The sequence below is a fragment of the Lampetra planeri genome, chromosome 34 (assembly GCF_965212315.1).
Source record: "Lampetra planeri chromosome 34, kcLamPlan1.2.h2, whole genome shotgun sequence".
NCBI classification, from domain to species: Eukaryota; Metazoa; Chordata; class Hyperoartia; order Petromyzontiformes; family Petromyzontidae; genus Lampetra; species Lampetra planeri.
Genome location: NC_136140.1, coordinates 9,921,424 through 9,933,531, shown reverse-complemented (window position 1 = coordinate 9,933,531; position 12,108 = coordinate 9,921,424). Strand labels below are relative to the sequence as shown.

General features: G+C 45.2%; 1 long non-coding RNA gene across 1 annotated transcript; it reads left to right on the top strand.

The window, feature by feature from the left end:
- The first annotated feature begins 3,351 nt into the window (after positions 1 to 3,351).
- Positions 3,352 to 9,919, top strand: LOC144729979 (uncharacterized). The gene is made up of 4 exons (XR_013587772.1): positions 3,352 to 3,470; positions 5,207 to 5,292; positions 6,525 to 6,627; positions 7,226 to 9,919. It is a non-coding gene; the product is annotated as an uncharacterized LOC144729979 (long non-coding RNA).
- Positions 9,920 to 12,108: the final 2,189 nt, after the last annotated feature.

Sequence of the window (12,108 nt, the reverse complement as noted above, 5' to 3'; positions counted from 1 at the left end):
GCACACCACTCCCCAAATGGTTGAATGAAAAATCAAATGTTAATGTCACACGTTCCCAAATTGCGGGTGTGGTTTTTTTGTTGTTACATTGTTGTATGATTGATTGTCAACAATTTGACAATCATAGCAACTGCACAACACTGAAATATCAAATATATTAAGCCACAAGCAAGTGAAACACTTTGTACATGGATCACGGTATTGTGTACGAGCGCGATTCCACAATGAGCTTCACCCAGTTGCACTGGAACACATTATGAACATCATAGGATCAAATAATGGACAGCTTTTGCAACTCTCGCAGCTAGGGAACATTCTACATGAACCAGTGGTGTGTACAACTTGTACGTGTTGTTGATTGCAGTGCGATGTTTGTGCACGCTGTACTGGATGTCTTGACGCAGTTCTTTGTAAATGTATTTATTGAGATTATTTTGGTGCTATAAATGTAAAAATTATGGGCCATTTTGTTGAGCAATCATTTTTGGCCAGGTCGCTTCTGATAAATAAGTTAATAACTCAGTGGGCTTTGCCGATCGGATGGGGTTTGTTGAGTTTTATTTGTATGTGTTCAGTAATTTGTTTGTCTTTCTTGTACTTTGCACGAATATCGTGTTTTTGTATTGTTTGTTATTATAACGTTATTATCCGCCCCTATTGGACATCTGTGAAAAATAGCTTTATAGCTATGGATATTGGATCAATGTATGCTCTATGTTATTTGGCGATGCTGCCGCTTTGGCAGCGGTGGCTACGTGTAACCCGTGCCCACTTTCTCGTTCTTCTGGCCATGATCTTCACCAAGAACACAGATATGGTTATCATCGAATTAACTCGTCAGAGGTCAGTAGAACCGATCTGTTGCCTTCTCGTTTTTGCTCCGCGTCTCTGTCACTCGAGGACGCCTGAACAAAAGCCCACTTGTACTCGAAGGTCGCAGCATGTTCCACTGAATCTCACTCATCAGCCACACGGGGAGCCTCCAGGTAACGTTGAATAACGACGGCGGTGCCAGTTTCTTCGCACCGACTAACCAACATGCCGGCACACCAGCAAAGCCTACGACGTGATTATCCCAGGTCATGGACTCGGCCCTGGCAACATAACGCAACCTTCCCCAGCTCCCTCGTGCGTCTTCACGTGATCTGATGTAGAAGTCTCATCACATGGCAGCATAAAACCCATAACACCAACAATGATCAAAATACAGGCAAGCCTTGCTTCATGAGACCCCGTAGTGCTCTTCATCCTGGAGGCATTTTTGTATCAAAACATTTTCAGGGTGCTTCAAATTTGTTTTAACACTTCTGAGAAATTGCAACAATTCCACAAGAAATGTGAACTCCGGGCTCTGGAGACCACCTGGAGAAGATTCCAGGCATTTGTTGACAATGATGGCGAAGTGGAGACTTTTTGACTTTTTGAAGCTTTTAATGTACATTTGTGATCATGTTACAGTGTATTATCCGTTATTTTTCCATTAAAAACGATAGTCCTATTTAAGTTAATAATAAACGTGTTTGGGTTAGACCGCGTAAGTATAATGTTTCGCAACCCTCCACCACCCAACACGGCCAATCAGTAAAAAAATTGTCACGTTAACAAAACGCCAATTAATTACTTTTTGCTATATAAGTGTTTTCATTTTTTTGAAGCACCCTGTATAAAGAACTTATTAGTGATAACATGCAGCAGTCCTGGCCGAGAAAACGCACCCGCCCCCTTCATTCGCTCAGCCAATGAGAGCGACGTACGCTCTTAACCAACCAGACCCTCCCACCGCGATTCAATTGTCGCGAGTCACGGTTACGTCAGCGCGAACGATCAGTGCGCATTGAAAGTCGGTGGGATAGAACTTTATAGGCAGACCTCGTTTAGCGCGACCCCATAGAACGTCGATTCGTTATCGCGCTCTTTGTCCTTGAGAACATGTTTACAAAAACAAAATCTAAATGATCTACAAAGTACTTGCAAGTAGCCAATGAGAGCGACGTAAGGCGAGTTAACCAAATTATCACGATTCGCGGTCACGATTAAGATTTTTTTAAATTGATTTTACACATCCCCCCCCCCCCCCCCCCGGTTAGCAAGGCGAGAAGTCACGAGTCCAGGAGAGAGTCTCAGGCTCCACCTAAAAGAAACCTCACCACAGAGGTTTAGACTGAGGGTGGCATCACTGACATCTGAGAATGTCCTGGATTATGAGCACAGCAGGTCCCCCACCGCTACCATGTAGGACTACAATAGAAAAGTACATGATACTTACCGATGTTATAAGACATAAAACATGTTTTTACCATCTGTATTATTAGAGCTATTATTGATACCCCAATAAAGCCCTCATACGTTTTTGTACGAAATAAATACGCTGTCTGGAACGCATCCTCGTATAAGCAATGGTAGAATGACCCCTATTAGCTCAGATTCGTTTAGCGCTCACTTTTCCAGGAACGCATTTTGAACGTTAAGTGAGGTCTGCCTATACTTATCAAAAATGCTACTGTTAATATTTCCTCCCATTCTTATAATCATTCCTCATGAATTACTAGTTCTTAATTATAATTATAATGCAAAACATCACCCATGAGCCTCCATAAACTTTGAATTTAGTGTTTCATTCACAGAAGGCTACCAATACATTTAACTATCTGATAATCGCCACTATCATTTGTATTCGATTCTTGTATAAACTACCACGAATTTGTATTAACGACTTCTTATGTTAGTTATAATTTGCATTTTCATTTTATCTGAAGTGCCATTTATAATGTTCTAAATCGATATATGACAGTGAGCAACCAAGAAAATCGAACAAAAACTGAAAGGTGTGCCAAAAAGCATCGACAGATGCATCCTTGAAATTCCTTTGATATTGACGGAAGGAGTGCACAGATTACAGAACACACGCACGTCAAAGACAACATTCAAACTGTTCAGTAAAATAAGTGGACTCGTGCAGAAGGCATGATGGCTGACGGTCATGCAAAGCAACGGAGTTGCCATGAGAATGTGGAATTGACACGTGGCTCCGATGTAAACATGAGACGAGCACCGCACCACAAAACAAAGACAAATATCCCCCGTGTAGCCTTAACAGCCTGTCGGGGCAAGTGCTGTTAGCGATCACCTATAAAGACCGACACGGCACACGAGGGGGTGGGTGGCCAACACCACGCCCGGCCGCCGTTGTCTCCCTAGTGGCGATGTTTACACACCGCACCAGGTACTCATTTGAGGCTGAGTCGACCTAAGGGAGGCCCAGGATCCGTTCAGATAATCGTCGCCGGTATTAGCCATGAGCAGGAAACAAACTCGGACAGCCGGGTTCGTAGCACTACCGTGCCCCACACACACACACGCCCCGCATACCTTCAAGTCTATAAATCGGATCGCTGACGAAAAATAGAGCAGAGGGCGACGAGTTCCCGTTTCTTGACATCTGCGGAGGAGACGATGCGACGACCAAAGAGGTAATGAGCACCTGGCGGACACGTCTAAAATGTGAAATGTGTCTCGGAACAGAACTGCCGTTAATGTTCAGCCCCGGGTTTGTCGCTGCCACGTACAATACTGTACAATTTGTATTAATATACCGTCCAAATGCAACAAGCATATCAAATGCTGTAAACAGTGGGCATGTTTATGTTATTGCATAGAGAGAAGCCACATATATCCGAAATACGATGGGGGTCATCGCTGCCGGCTCACGTGAAAGTTACTCAACTTCCCTGTGGCTTCTGTGGGCCTGATTGGCACTTCAATCGCTTCCTCCTCCATCCTCATTTAAGGCACTAACTCCCCTAACTGGCACCGAGCTGAGCGGGGACTTCACCGGGTTCTCGAGGAGGCACCCCCCTTCAGCGGCGTTTCGTCGATTATCCCACTACACCTCAGGGGGGGGGGGGCTGGACAGCAGAACCAGTGTCCTGGAACTACCCCCTCGATCCGCCACTCAACTCAGCCTTGCCTCTCTCCTGCCTGTTTGCTCTGCCATTGCTCGTTCCTCTCCAGCCAGATCCAACGGGATGCCGCGTCTGAGGGGGGGGGGGGGATAAAGGTGTTCGGGCAAATTGAACAGGGGGAAGAAGCTGACAGCACGGGCGGCTGGGGGAAGGGCGTTTCAGACGATTTGGGTAGCAGAGGAAAATTAGGCGACCTCCCACCGAACGAAGCTTGGCTGGAGGCTTTGACAGAATGCCTTGATTGCTGGAGCAGAGTGTACTTAGAGGGGAGGAAAGTGAGCTGAGAAGGGAGTGGTGAGAGGTGAACAGAAGGAAGGAATCAGTCCATGAAAGATCTTGGAGACAGTGCGTGGGATCTTTAAAAGGATACAGGATTGGATTGAGAGACAGTAGAGAGATTGACCTATTGGGGGGGGGGGGGTGATTCGTTCACGTTTAGAGATGCAGGTGAGAAGTCTGGCAGTGACATTTGTGATTATCTGGAGTTTAGAGATATGGCAACTGGGGAGGTGATAAAGGATCAATTTGACTGCGTTGAGTTGGGATGCGATGAAGTCACGGATGAGTAACTCAGCTGTCACTGGAAAAAGGAAGTGGAAAATACGGGAGTTCAGGTGATCGAGCGAGATGTGAGGTCTGGCGGAGTTGAGATAAGTGGGAAGAGGACGAGAGGTTAGGATTAATGACAACAGCAAACGTTATGGTTTTTGAGTGTCCGCATGTAACCATGGGATCAACGCAAGTTTATTGGTGTTTGGATTTTAGAGGAGACATCGCCATGCCTGAGACCTTTCATTTGAAATGGACAAAACTCGTGACTATTTTGTTGTAATGTTGTACTGTACAAGAAGTTAATGTAGATGCTTACGTGCAGAGATGTGAAAGTTATGATTCTATTGAAAGCGGGCATGGTTATGTACCTCCGTGTTAATCGCCTGAAGCAGGAGTCGGCAACCTGCGACTCCTGAGCCGCATGCGGCTCTTTAAGGACTTCTTCGTGACCGTTATTTATTAAGGACCCATCGTCTCGTATTCACCAACACTGCATTGAAATAATGAGGGTTTTTATTTTTTACCGAATTGTAAAAAAAATGGCGCACCTTGTTAATCTGGTTGCTGACCCCTGGCCTAAAGCAATGCAAATATTTACACGGACGACAGAAGGGATGCATTTAGTGAGGGTGTTAGTCATTTTCGTCAGCCTGTTCTGTGGTGGTGACTACGATTGTCCGTCCGATCCATAGCCTCGCAACATCCAAGGCATTGTTCGTGATCGCTTGGCTGTCGAACACGAAGAACAAGGAAGGGGTCGTCGGGGTGTTGTCTACAGGTAGAGACGTCAACTTGGACTCTTGACGCACACGTAACATGCACCCAGGTGCTCACAGCGACACACACACACGTCTGTGTTTCGCGGGACGATGTTGAAAGTAGTGTTTTTGCTGTATTTCGTTTTGGTGTTAAGTAAATAGTGCACAGTACTGAAATACTGTCATTTTCGTCAGTGTCCAATCTGTCACCAATAAAATAAAGAGTTACTCTGCATCGCCACAGATTCTCGCAGTGAATTTAACGTCCGCGTACGTGACATAGAATGACCGCCAAGCATATGACAGCACTCAGGATACAAGAATTCTGAAGTCTCAAAGATACACTTATACGTGTACCGATTCAGCCCAAAAAAATTATTATCGACAGTGAGATAAAAATAATAATATTCAAAACATACCAAATAAAGAAGATAATGAGAACTATATCAGCCGTTCTCTGCAAGTTCGCTAAAACAACACTGAACCGCCTAAATTTCGATTTAAAGCTTTCGTGACTGCAGGGATTCATCTTCTTGGTTCTTTCGGTAAAGTCACGTAGAAGGGAAATAATAAAATAAGAAAAATAAAACATAATAAAATACAATTCTCACGACGTTTCGGACGGCTGCTTGCGTTGTGGCCGAAACGTCGTGAGAATTGTATTTTATTATGTTATATTTTTATTATTTTATTATTTCCCTTCTACGTGACTTTACCGAAAGAACCAAGAAGACTGAACCGCCTCATCATTGAAATGCCGATCATTCCAGTGGCTTCGTTGTAGAGTGTGCAGGCGGTGCACCTTGCACCGGTGCCCAACCAACGCAGGAGGGGGCGCAAATGCTGGTCGATGAAGAGGGCATTTAAACAGTGGGGGGGGCCCCATTTGCTGCAGGGGTCCATGCTGACCACGCCACGCCACTGCTTTGCCCCCCCCCCCCCCACCAAGGTCATGGCCACCGTGGGCGGCCACAGTAGTTTTTTTAGACACGGCTAAGAAACACCCACATCATTCGATCAAAATAGTGGTATTTTTGAGTCTCGTGGGCTATAGCCCCTTCAAAATGGTGACACAATACTGACAACTGAACCTTTTTAAGTACACAGTAGCACACAAACAGTAAGGCTCAGTTCTGTCAATAGTCAGTATTTGTGTAGACTTGGTGTAATTGTGGTTACAGTAGAACCCCCCTTTAATCTGCCTTCCCACTCACTCGTGCATTTTCTGTGTTTGATGTGGCTCGTTCTCCAGGCGGTGCGAAGGAGCGACCACCACTTGCTGCCAGGAGCATCCCGTGCCCGGAACTCAGCTAACCTGCAACGCAGCTACAGAATGAATACAACGACGAGTAAACGTTCGTCAACGCTTGTTGTGCGCTCTCTTTGGCATCGTCTTGCTACCCGCACCCATATCCTGCTTTAACTCACGTACATGCATGGATTCTGAATGTTCTTCAATTCCCATTCTCTCTCGTTGTCTTGTCCAAACATGCACTGTTGTGCACTCTTTGGTGTCCGCGCCTATGCCTATAGCTCCGTTACTCGCAGATGGCAGAGGTGGCCGTCACCATTTTATAAAGGGGAGTTAATGCGTTTGCAGATAGCTTTGCGTGAATTACTGTTGATTTGTACTACTGTTGGTTCTCGAGTCATAATTAGTATGCCAAACATCGTTAATTTTGTACACGTTGGCTTTCACGACCAATGTTATGATTCATAATTAGTTTATTTTTGCTATCTTCAGAAGTCAGTGATATCACAGCCGATCCTGGTCGTTCCCTAACTCAATGGAGCCTTAACAGAGTACCTTGTGTGGTGTGTAAACATCAGCAAAAGGGAAGCTCAAATTGGCCAGACGTGGTGCCAGCCACAAGACCCTGTGTGCACTGTGCGTGACATTAAGTGATGCTCACTCATGGCATGTTGATCCGACCACTCTGTGATTGTCAACAGGTGAATTAAAGAGAGCGTTTGACGAAACCTATCAGCAGACCTGCAGGGCCTTCACACAGTGGAAGAGAAAGAGGGAGGAGACAATCTCACATTTCCGAAGAGTTGCGGACGCGTTGGACAAGACGCAGCGGGATGTTGATAACGCCGGGTTGGTGGGAGCTGGCGCCATGGCCACTGGTGCTCTCGCGGCAGTTGGAGGTCTTTTAGCCGCCCCGGTAATGTTTGGTGTGTCTGCACTGACGGCTGGTGGCGTGGCATTGGGTTTGATGGGTGGTGCGGTCGCTACAGGTAGCATACTCTCCAAAGAGTTTATTGAAAACAATAGCCTTGATAAAGTCGAGAGAACCCTTGAAGCAGAGAGAAACAGTCTGAATAATCTAAATCAGTGTCTCAATGAGTTGATCAAAATTTGCGACCAGCTTGAAATAAAACGGCCTCGTAATCGGAGGGTCGTGGCTTTAGGAGCAGCGCAAAATCAGCTTCAAGACGAGCTTAAGGTCAGCACAGTGCAGGCAAGACGATGGGCCACCTCAGAAGATGGCATTATTGATGGGGACAAAGCGAAAAAGCTTGGTTCTGCCTTAAACACAAAAAACGTTCGTCCTGCCAAGAGCATGGAGCTATTGTCCAATACTATCTTAGTTCCCGTTTTTAGCGCTGTCAGCATAGGCATCAGCACAGCATTTGTGATCTATCTAAGTGATAGTATAAGGAACGGAAGCAAGTCGGAAACGTCGCAAAGACTAAGAGCGAGAGCAGGTGACTTTGAGTTCCATTTGGAGGCGTTCAGAAATTTTATCACTAAGTTTGATGCGGAAAATAAGAGAGCAGACAGTAGATTTCGTCGGTTGTGGAGACGAGTATTCAAAAAATAATAATTGGCTTCCTGCAATTTTGAGACTTTAATCTAACTTCAAATATGGCTTCGTGACAAACGAAAACAACACCGCATGGTGCCATTACCAGGCACATTTTATAACAGTATCTCTATATTTCTTTGGTTCGCTGCACTTTCACTCTGGTGTGATATCAATTATTAATGTATTGCAAAGGCATGTACTCAAAATGGACCAGGACCGTTTCCCTAAAATTGCCCTAAGATGGACACCAACGAGCAAAATGAAACCTGGGAGACCCTAGACCACGTGGCGCAAGACCGTGAAGGACTAGCTGGTGGCATCGATCGACCTCTCTTGGGGCGAGGCTGAACATGTTGCCAAGGACAAGCAGATACTGGAGGGAAATCATTGCGGCCTTATGTCCCAGAGATAATTAATATAATTAACTAAGGCATAAAAATAGCGTATTTGCCCGGAAGGGGAAGAGTTTTAAATGTTATCCTACTTACAAAAAATGGTTCAAGGTGTGTCGTAGTTTTTTTTAGGGTTGTGAATCGTATATCCTTCAAGCTACTAAAGACCACATGGAGTGGAGGGAGTACACAATTGTACCCCTTCACATGTCACGACAAGTGTAAGCCTTTTCCACTGGAACATCTGAACCGTGCCAGCGCGGGGCCCTCATGGTACAGCTGGTTTTCCGTGTGCCGAAACAAATCATAATACGAGACTTATTAATCTGGCTCAGAGCCAAGCTTGGCCAGGGGTGGGACTAATAATACATTAGCTGTACAGATATCACGTTGCGTTTCATGTCATTCAGTGCAGCTCAAGAACAGCGTCCCTGCATCGCCTACATACATCTCAATGGGTTAATTGCGTATGTCAGTGACACGCCGATATTGTACTCACCGCAGAGAACTGTGACGACACCACCGCACTCTGTGATAGCTGGTTCCAAACTATGCCAGACGCCCTCCCGCATGGCCTTGTGGGAGCCTCGGTACTGATAAAGTTACTATTTTTTTTCCGGTTCTGTTTTGATGACTTACGGAATCAGAAGAAAAACCGATGACGTTCAGGACGGGAAAACGTTAATCCGGCTTGGATCCAAGAAGAGATCAGACTAATAATATGATAGCCTACTAACTGAAATCATGTTGCATGTGATGTCAGTCAGGACAGCTCAAACACAGCGTGTCCGCTTCACCTTCATACACCTGAATTGCTTAATTGCTTGTGATGTCAGTGACACGCTGAATTCACGGTTCAGCTTCTACAGTGGAACAACAACCAGGTGTCTCCAGAGCCGCGCTGGGCTGGCTTAGCACGGCTTCTGCACAGCGCTGTACTGCAGTGGAAAAGATGTACGTGTGCCTCAAATTGACACCCCGATGATAGAAATTGGTCAAGGGATAATTAGGGGTGTAACGATACATCAATGAATTACTTCTTAATACAGAGAAGAGTGAAGGGCAGGAAAAGGGGATAATAAGGGTTTCGGGGTACCTGTTCATGGGCACAGTTCAGCCTTTTTCACTTAATCTTTGTTTGCTTTATAATGAGTCATGCTGCTGCATTGGATTCATATTGTTTAGCTGATGTGTAAATGAATAATGTTAAATTTGACCGAATCCGCTAGGGCAGTCGTGATTGCGAGTTATTGTTACTAGAGTTAATGTTACACGTGTTCATACTGTTTCATGTTGATATTTGGTTATGCATATGTTATATAGTGATAAGAGATGGTATCCGTGCATGTCTGGTGGATGATGGGTGTGCATGTGTGGATGGTGTGGACGTAGAGGCCTAGTGTCATACTTAGTGGTTACAGATTTGGAGCTGGAGAATAAAACAGAACCTACCTGGAAGAAATATCCACGTTCATCGTTGCGTGCATGCCGACACTCTGGTCCACTGGCAAGACCATCGTTAAAACAATAAATGTGCAGTGACCGAACTGGATGTACGCTCATCAGGTCGGAAGTGCGACATACGCACGCCTGGGTCTCAGTAGGAAAGTCGCAGTAAACCTGTCCAGACAACACGTTTCAGAGAGCAACTATCTCTCTCTCCCTAATCTCCCACATTAACACAACTGACGTGCTTGCGTCCGGGGATGGAATTCCTTTCTAGCTCAGACCCGCCTGCTTGCCCTTCGCCACATATATAACCTTGTTATAACAGCTCTCTCGCTAATTCAGCAGTTCCACTGCTGGATTTTAATTTTTTTCCGCCTGAGGACAACCGCTTGTGTTGCGATCGAAACGTCATGATATATTATTTTTTATTTGATTTTATTTTTCTACCTACGTGACTTTACCGAAAGGACCAAAGAGTATAACTATGAAAGTCACAAGTGAAGAAGCAACACTGAGTGTGCACAAGGTGACAACAGTGCGGTAATTAAGTATCGCTGAGTAACAGAAACACAGTTCAGACGGGACAGTTAAGGCCAAGGTAAATATGGAATATGGGGTTTGGATAAAGTAACGGCAATACTGTAAAACTATGATTTATTAAGTACTACTGGAAGGCCACAACTCAGTTTAACTATTTTCTACCTGGAATTCTGATATCAAGATTCCCAGATAGGTTGGCCGAAGGAATACAATTAAGCAAGTTCCGGAGATGTTAAACAACCCAGTTCTAGTTTACCCAAAAACACTGTTCATGAAAATAGATGTTCAATCCAGACGTCTCATAGGTAAATGAACTTCTAGTAAAACAACCATTTCTGTTACACTCTGACTCTCTTAAGGACTTTGGAAAGAATGGCAGCAAGCTTTATTATGCACAACGGAATTCCTAATGGCTAAGGCTATGGATATGGGGATCAGGTTACTCATGATACCCTGCACGTAAAGGAAGGCTGGAAACCCCTAGTTCCAGTTCCTAGTTGCTCTTTTAATATTCTTGTGGACTAATGGAGCTGTTGTTGCCAGATCGCAATAGCGATGATGAGATCATAGGCAAAGGGTACTGGACATAGGGTCAAAGCGGCATTGATACGGTCGTAGGTTTGCAGGACTCGGGCTGCAGAGAAGGTGTCGCTGTCACCGCAAATTCCAGTATCTCTAGACAATGACGAGATAACACTGTCCAGATAACTCAAGGAATTTGCTTACACTGTAGAACTCGCAAGTACCTCCAAGCATTACTGATGGGATGACTCTCTCCGTGCATCTCCAGATGTCACCGGGCTCTGAAGAGCTGATACTTTCCAAGGCCCTTCAGGTATCGCTAGACACTGACGAGGTGACGTTCTGCACAGGCACCCCTAGGTATCACCGGATGCGGTCGCGTACGAGGTATGTGACAATGTGGTGCTTGAAACAAGTGGTGAGGTGGTGCCCAATGTACTCAATGGGATAGCGGTCGAGGAACCTGACGAGATGGCGCCCAAGGTACAGGGATAGTCATTAAGATAACCAGAAGTGTCTTCCGCAAATAGAGGTTTTATCTCTGGGGCTTCCTGGACTAAAGTAGGATCTGCATCTGGTTAAACATTATATACCCCAATGCAGGCTGCGCAATCCACAGATATTCTAACATTGGCATCTTGGCAAGATTGTCTAGCCATAAATGTTATGCCAAATTGTCATGTTCATGTTAGAGCCCTCTGTGAAATGAATTGAGCACACTGAGAAGCCCACGTGATGAAATTCAAAACAATAGACGTGATTCTAATGGACTTTACCCCACATTGCCAGAGGCGTCTCTGTTCTCAACACGTTCGTGACCTCGGGCTGGTCTTCTTCTTTCGTATGACATTTTTGGAGGTAGCAACAGATTACAAATTGATGTCGAGATTTGATATCCATTCCACTGCTTCAGGAGTAGATTTGTTTAAGATCGCCATTGAATAATCTGATTGGGCAGTCGTTCACGATATGTTGCACGTTCTGAGATGTCGCACCACAGTCACAAACTTGGCTCTCGTAAATTTTCCATTCATGGAGAAAGTGTCCACATTTTCCATGGAGTGTCCGGATCCGATTCAAGGAGGGCCAGATCTTCCTCGGTAGGTCAGATCCGGATTGG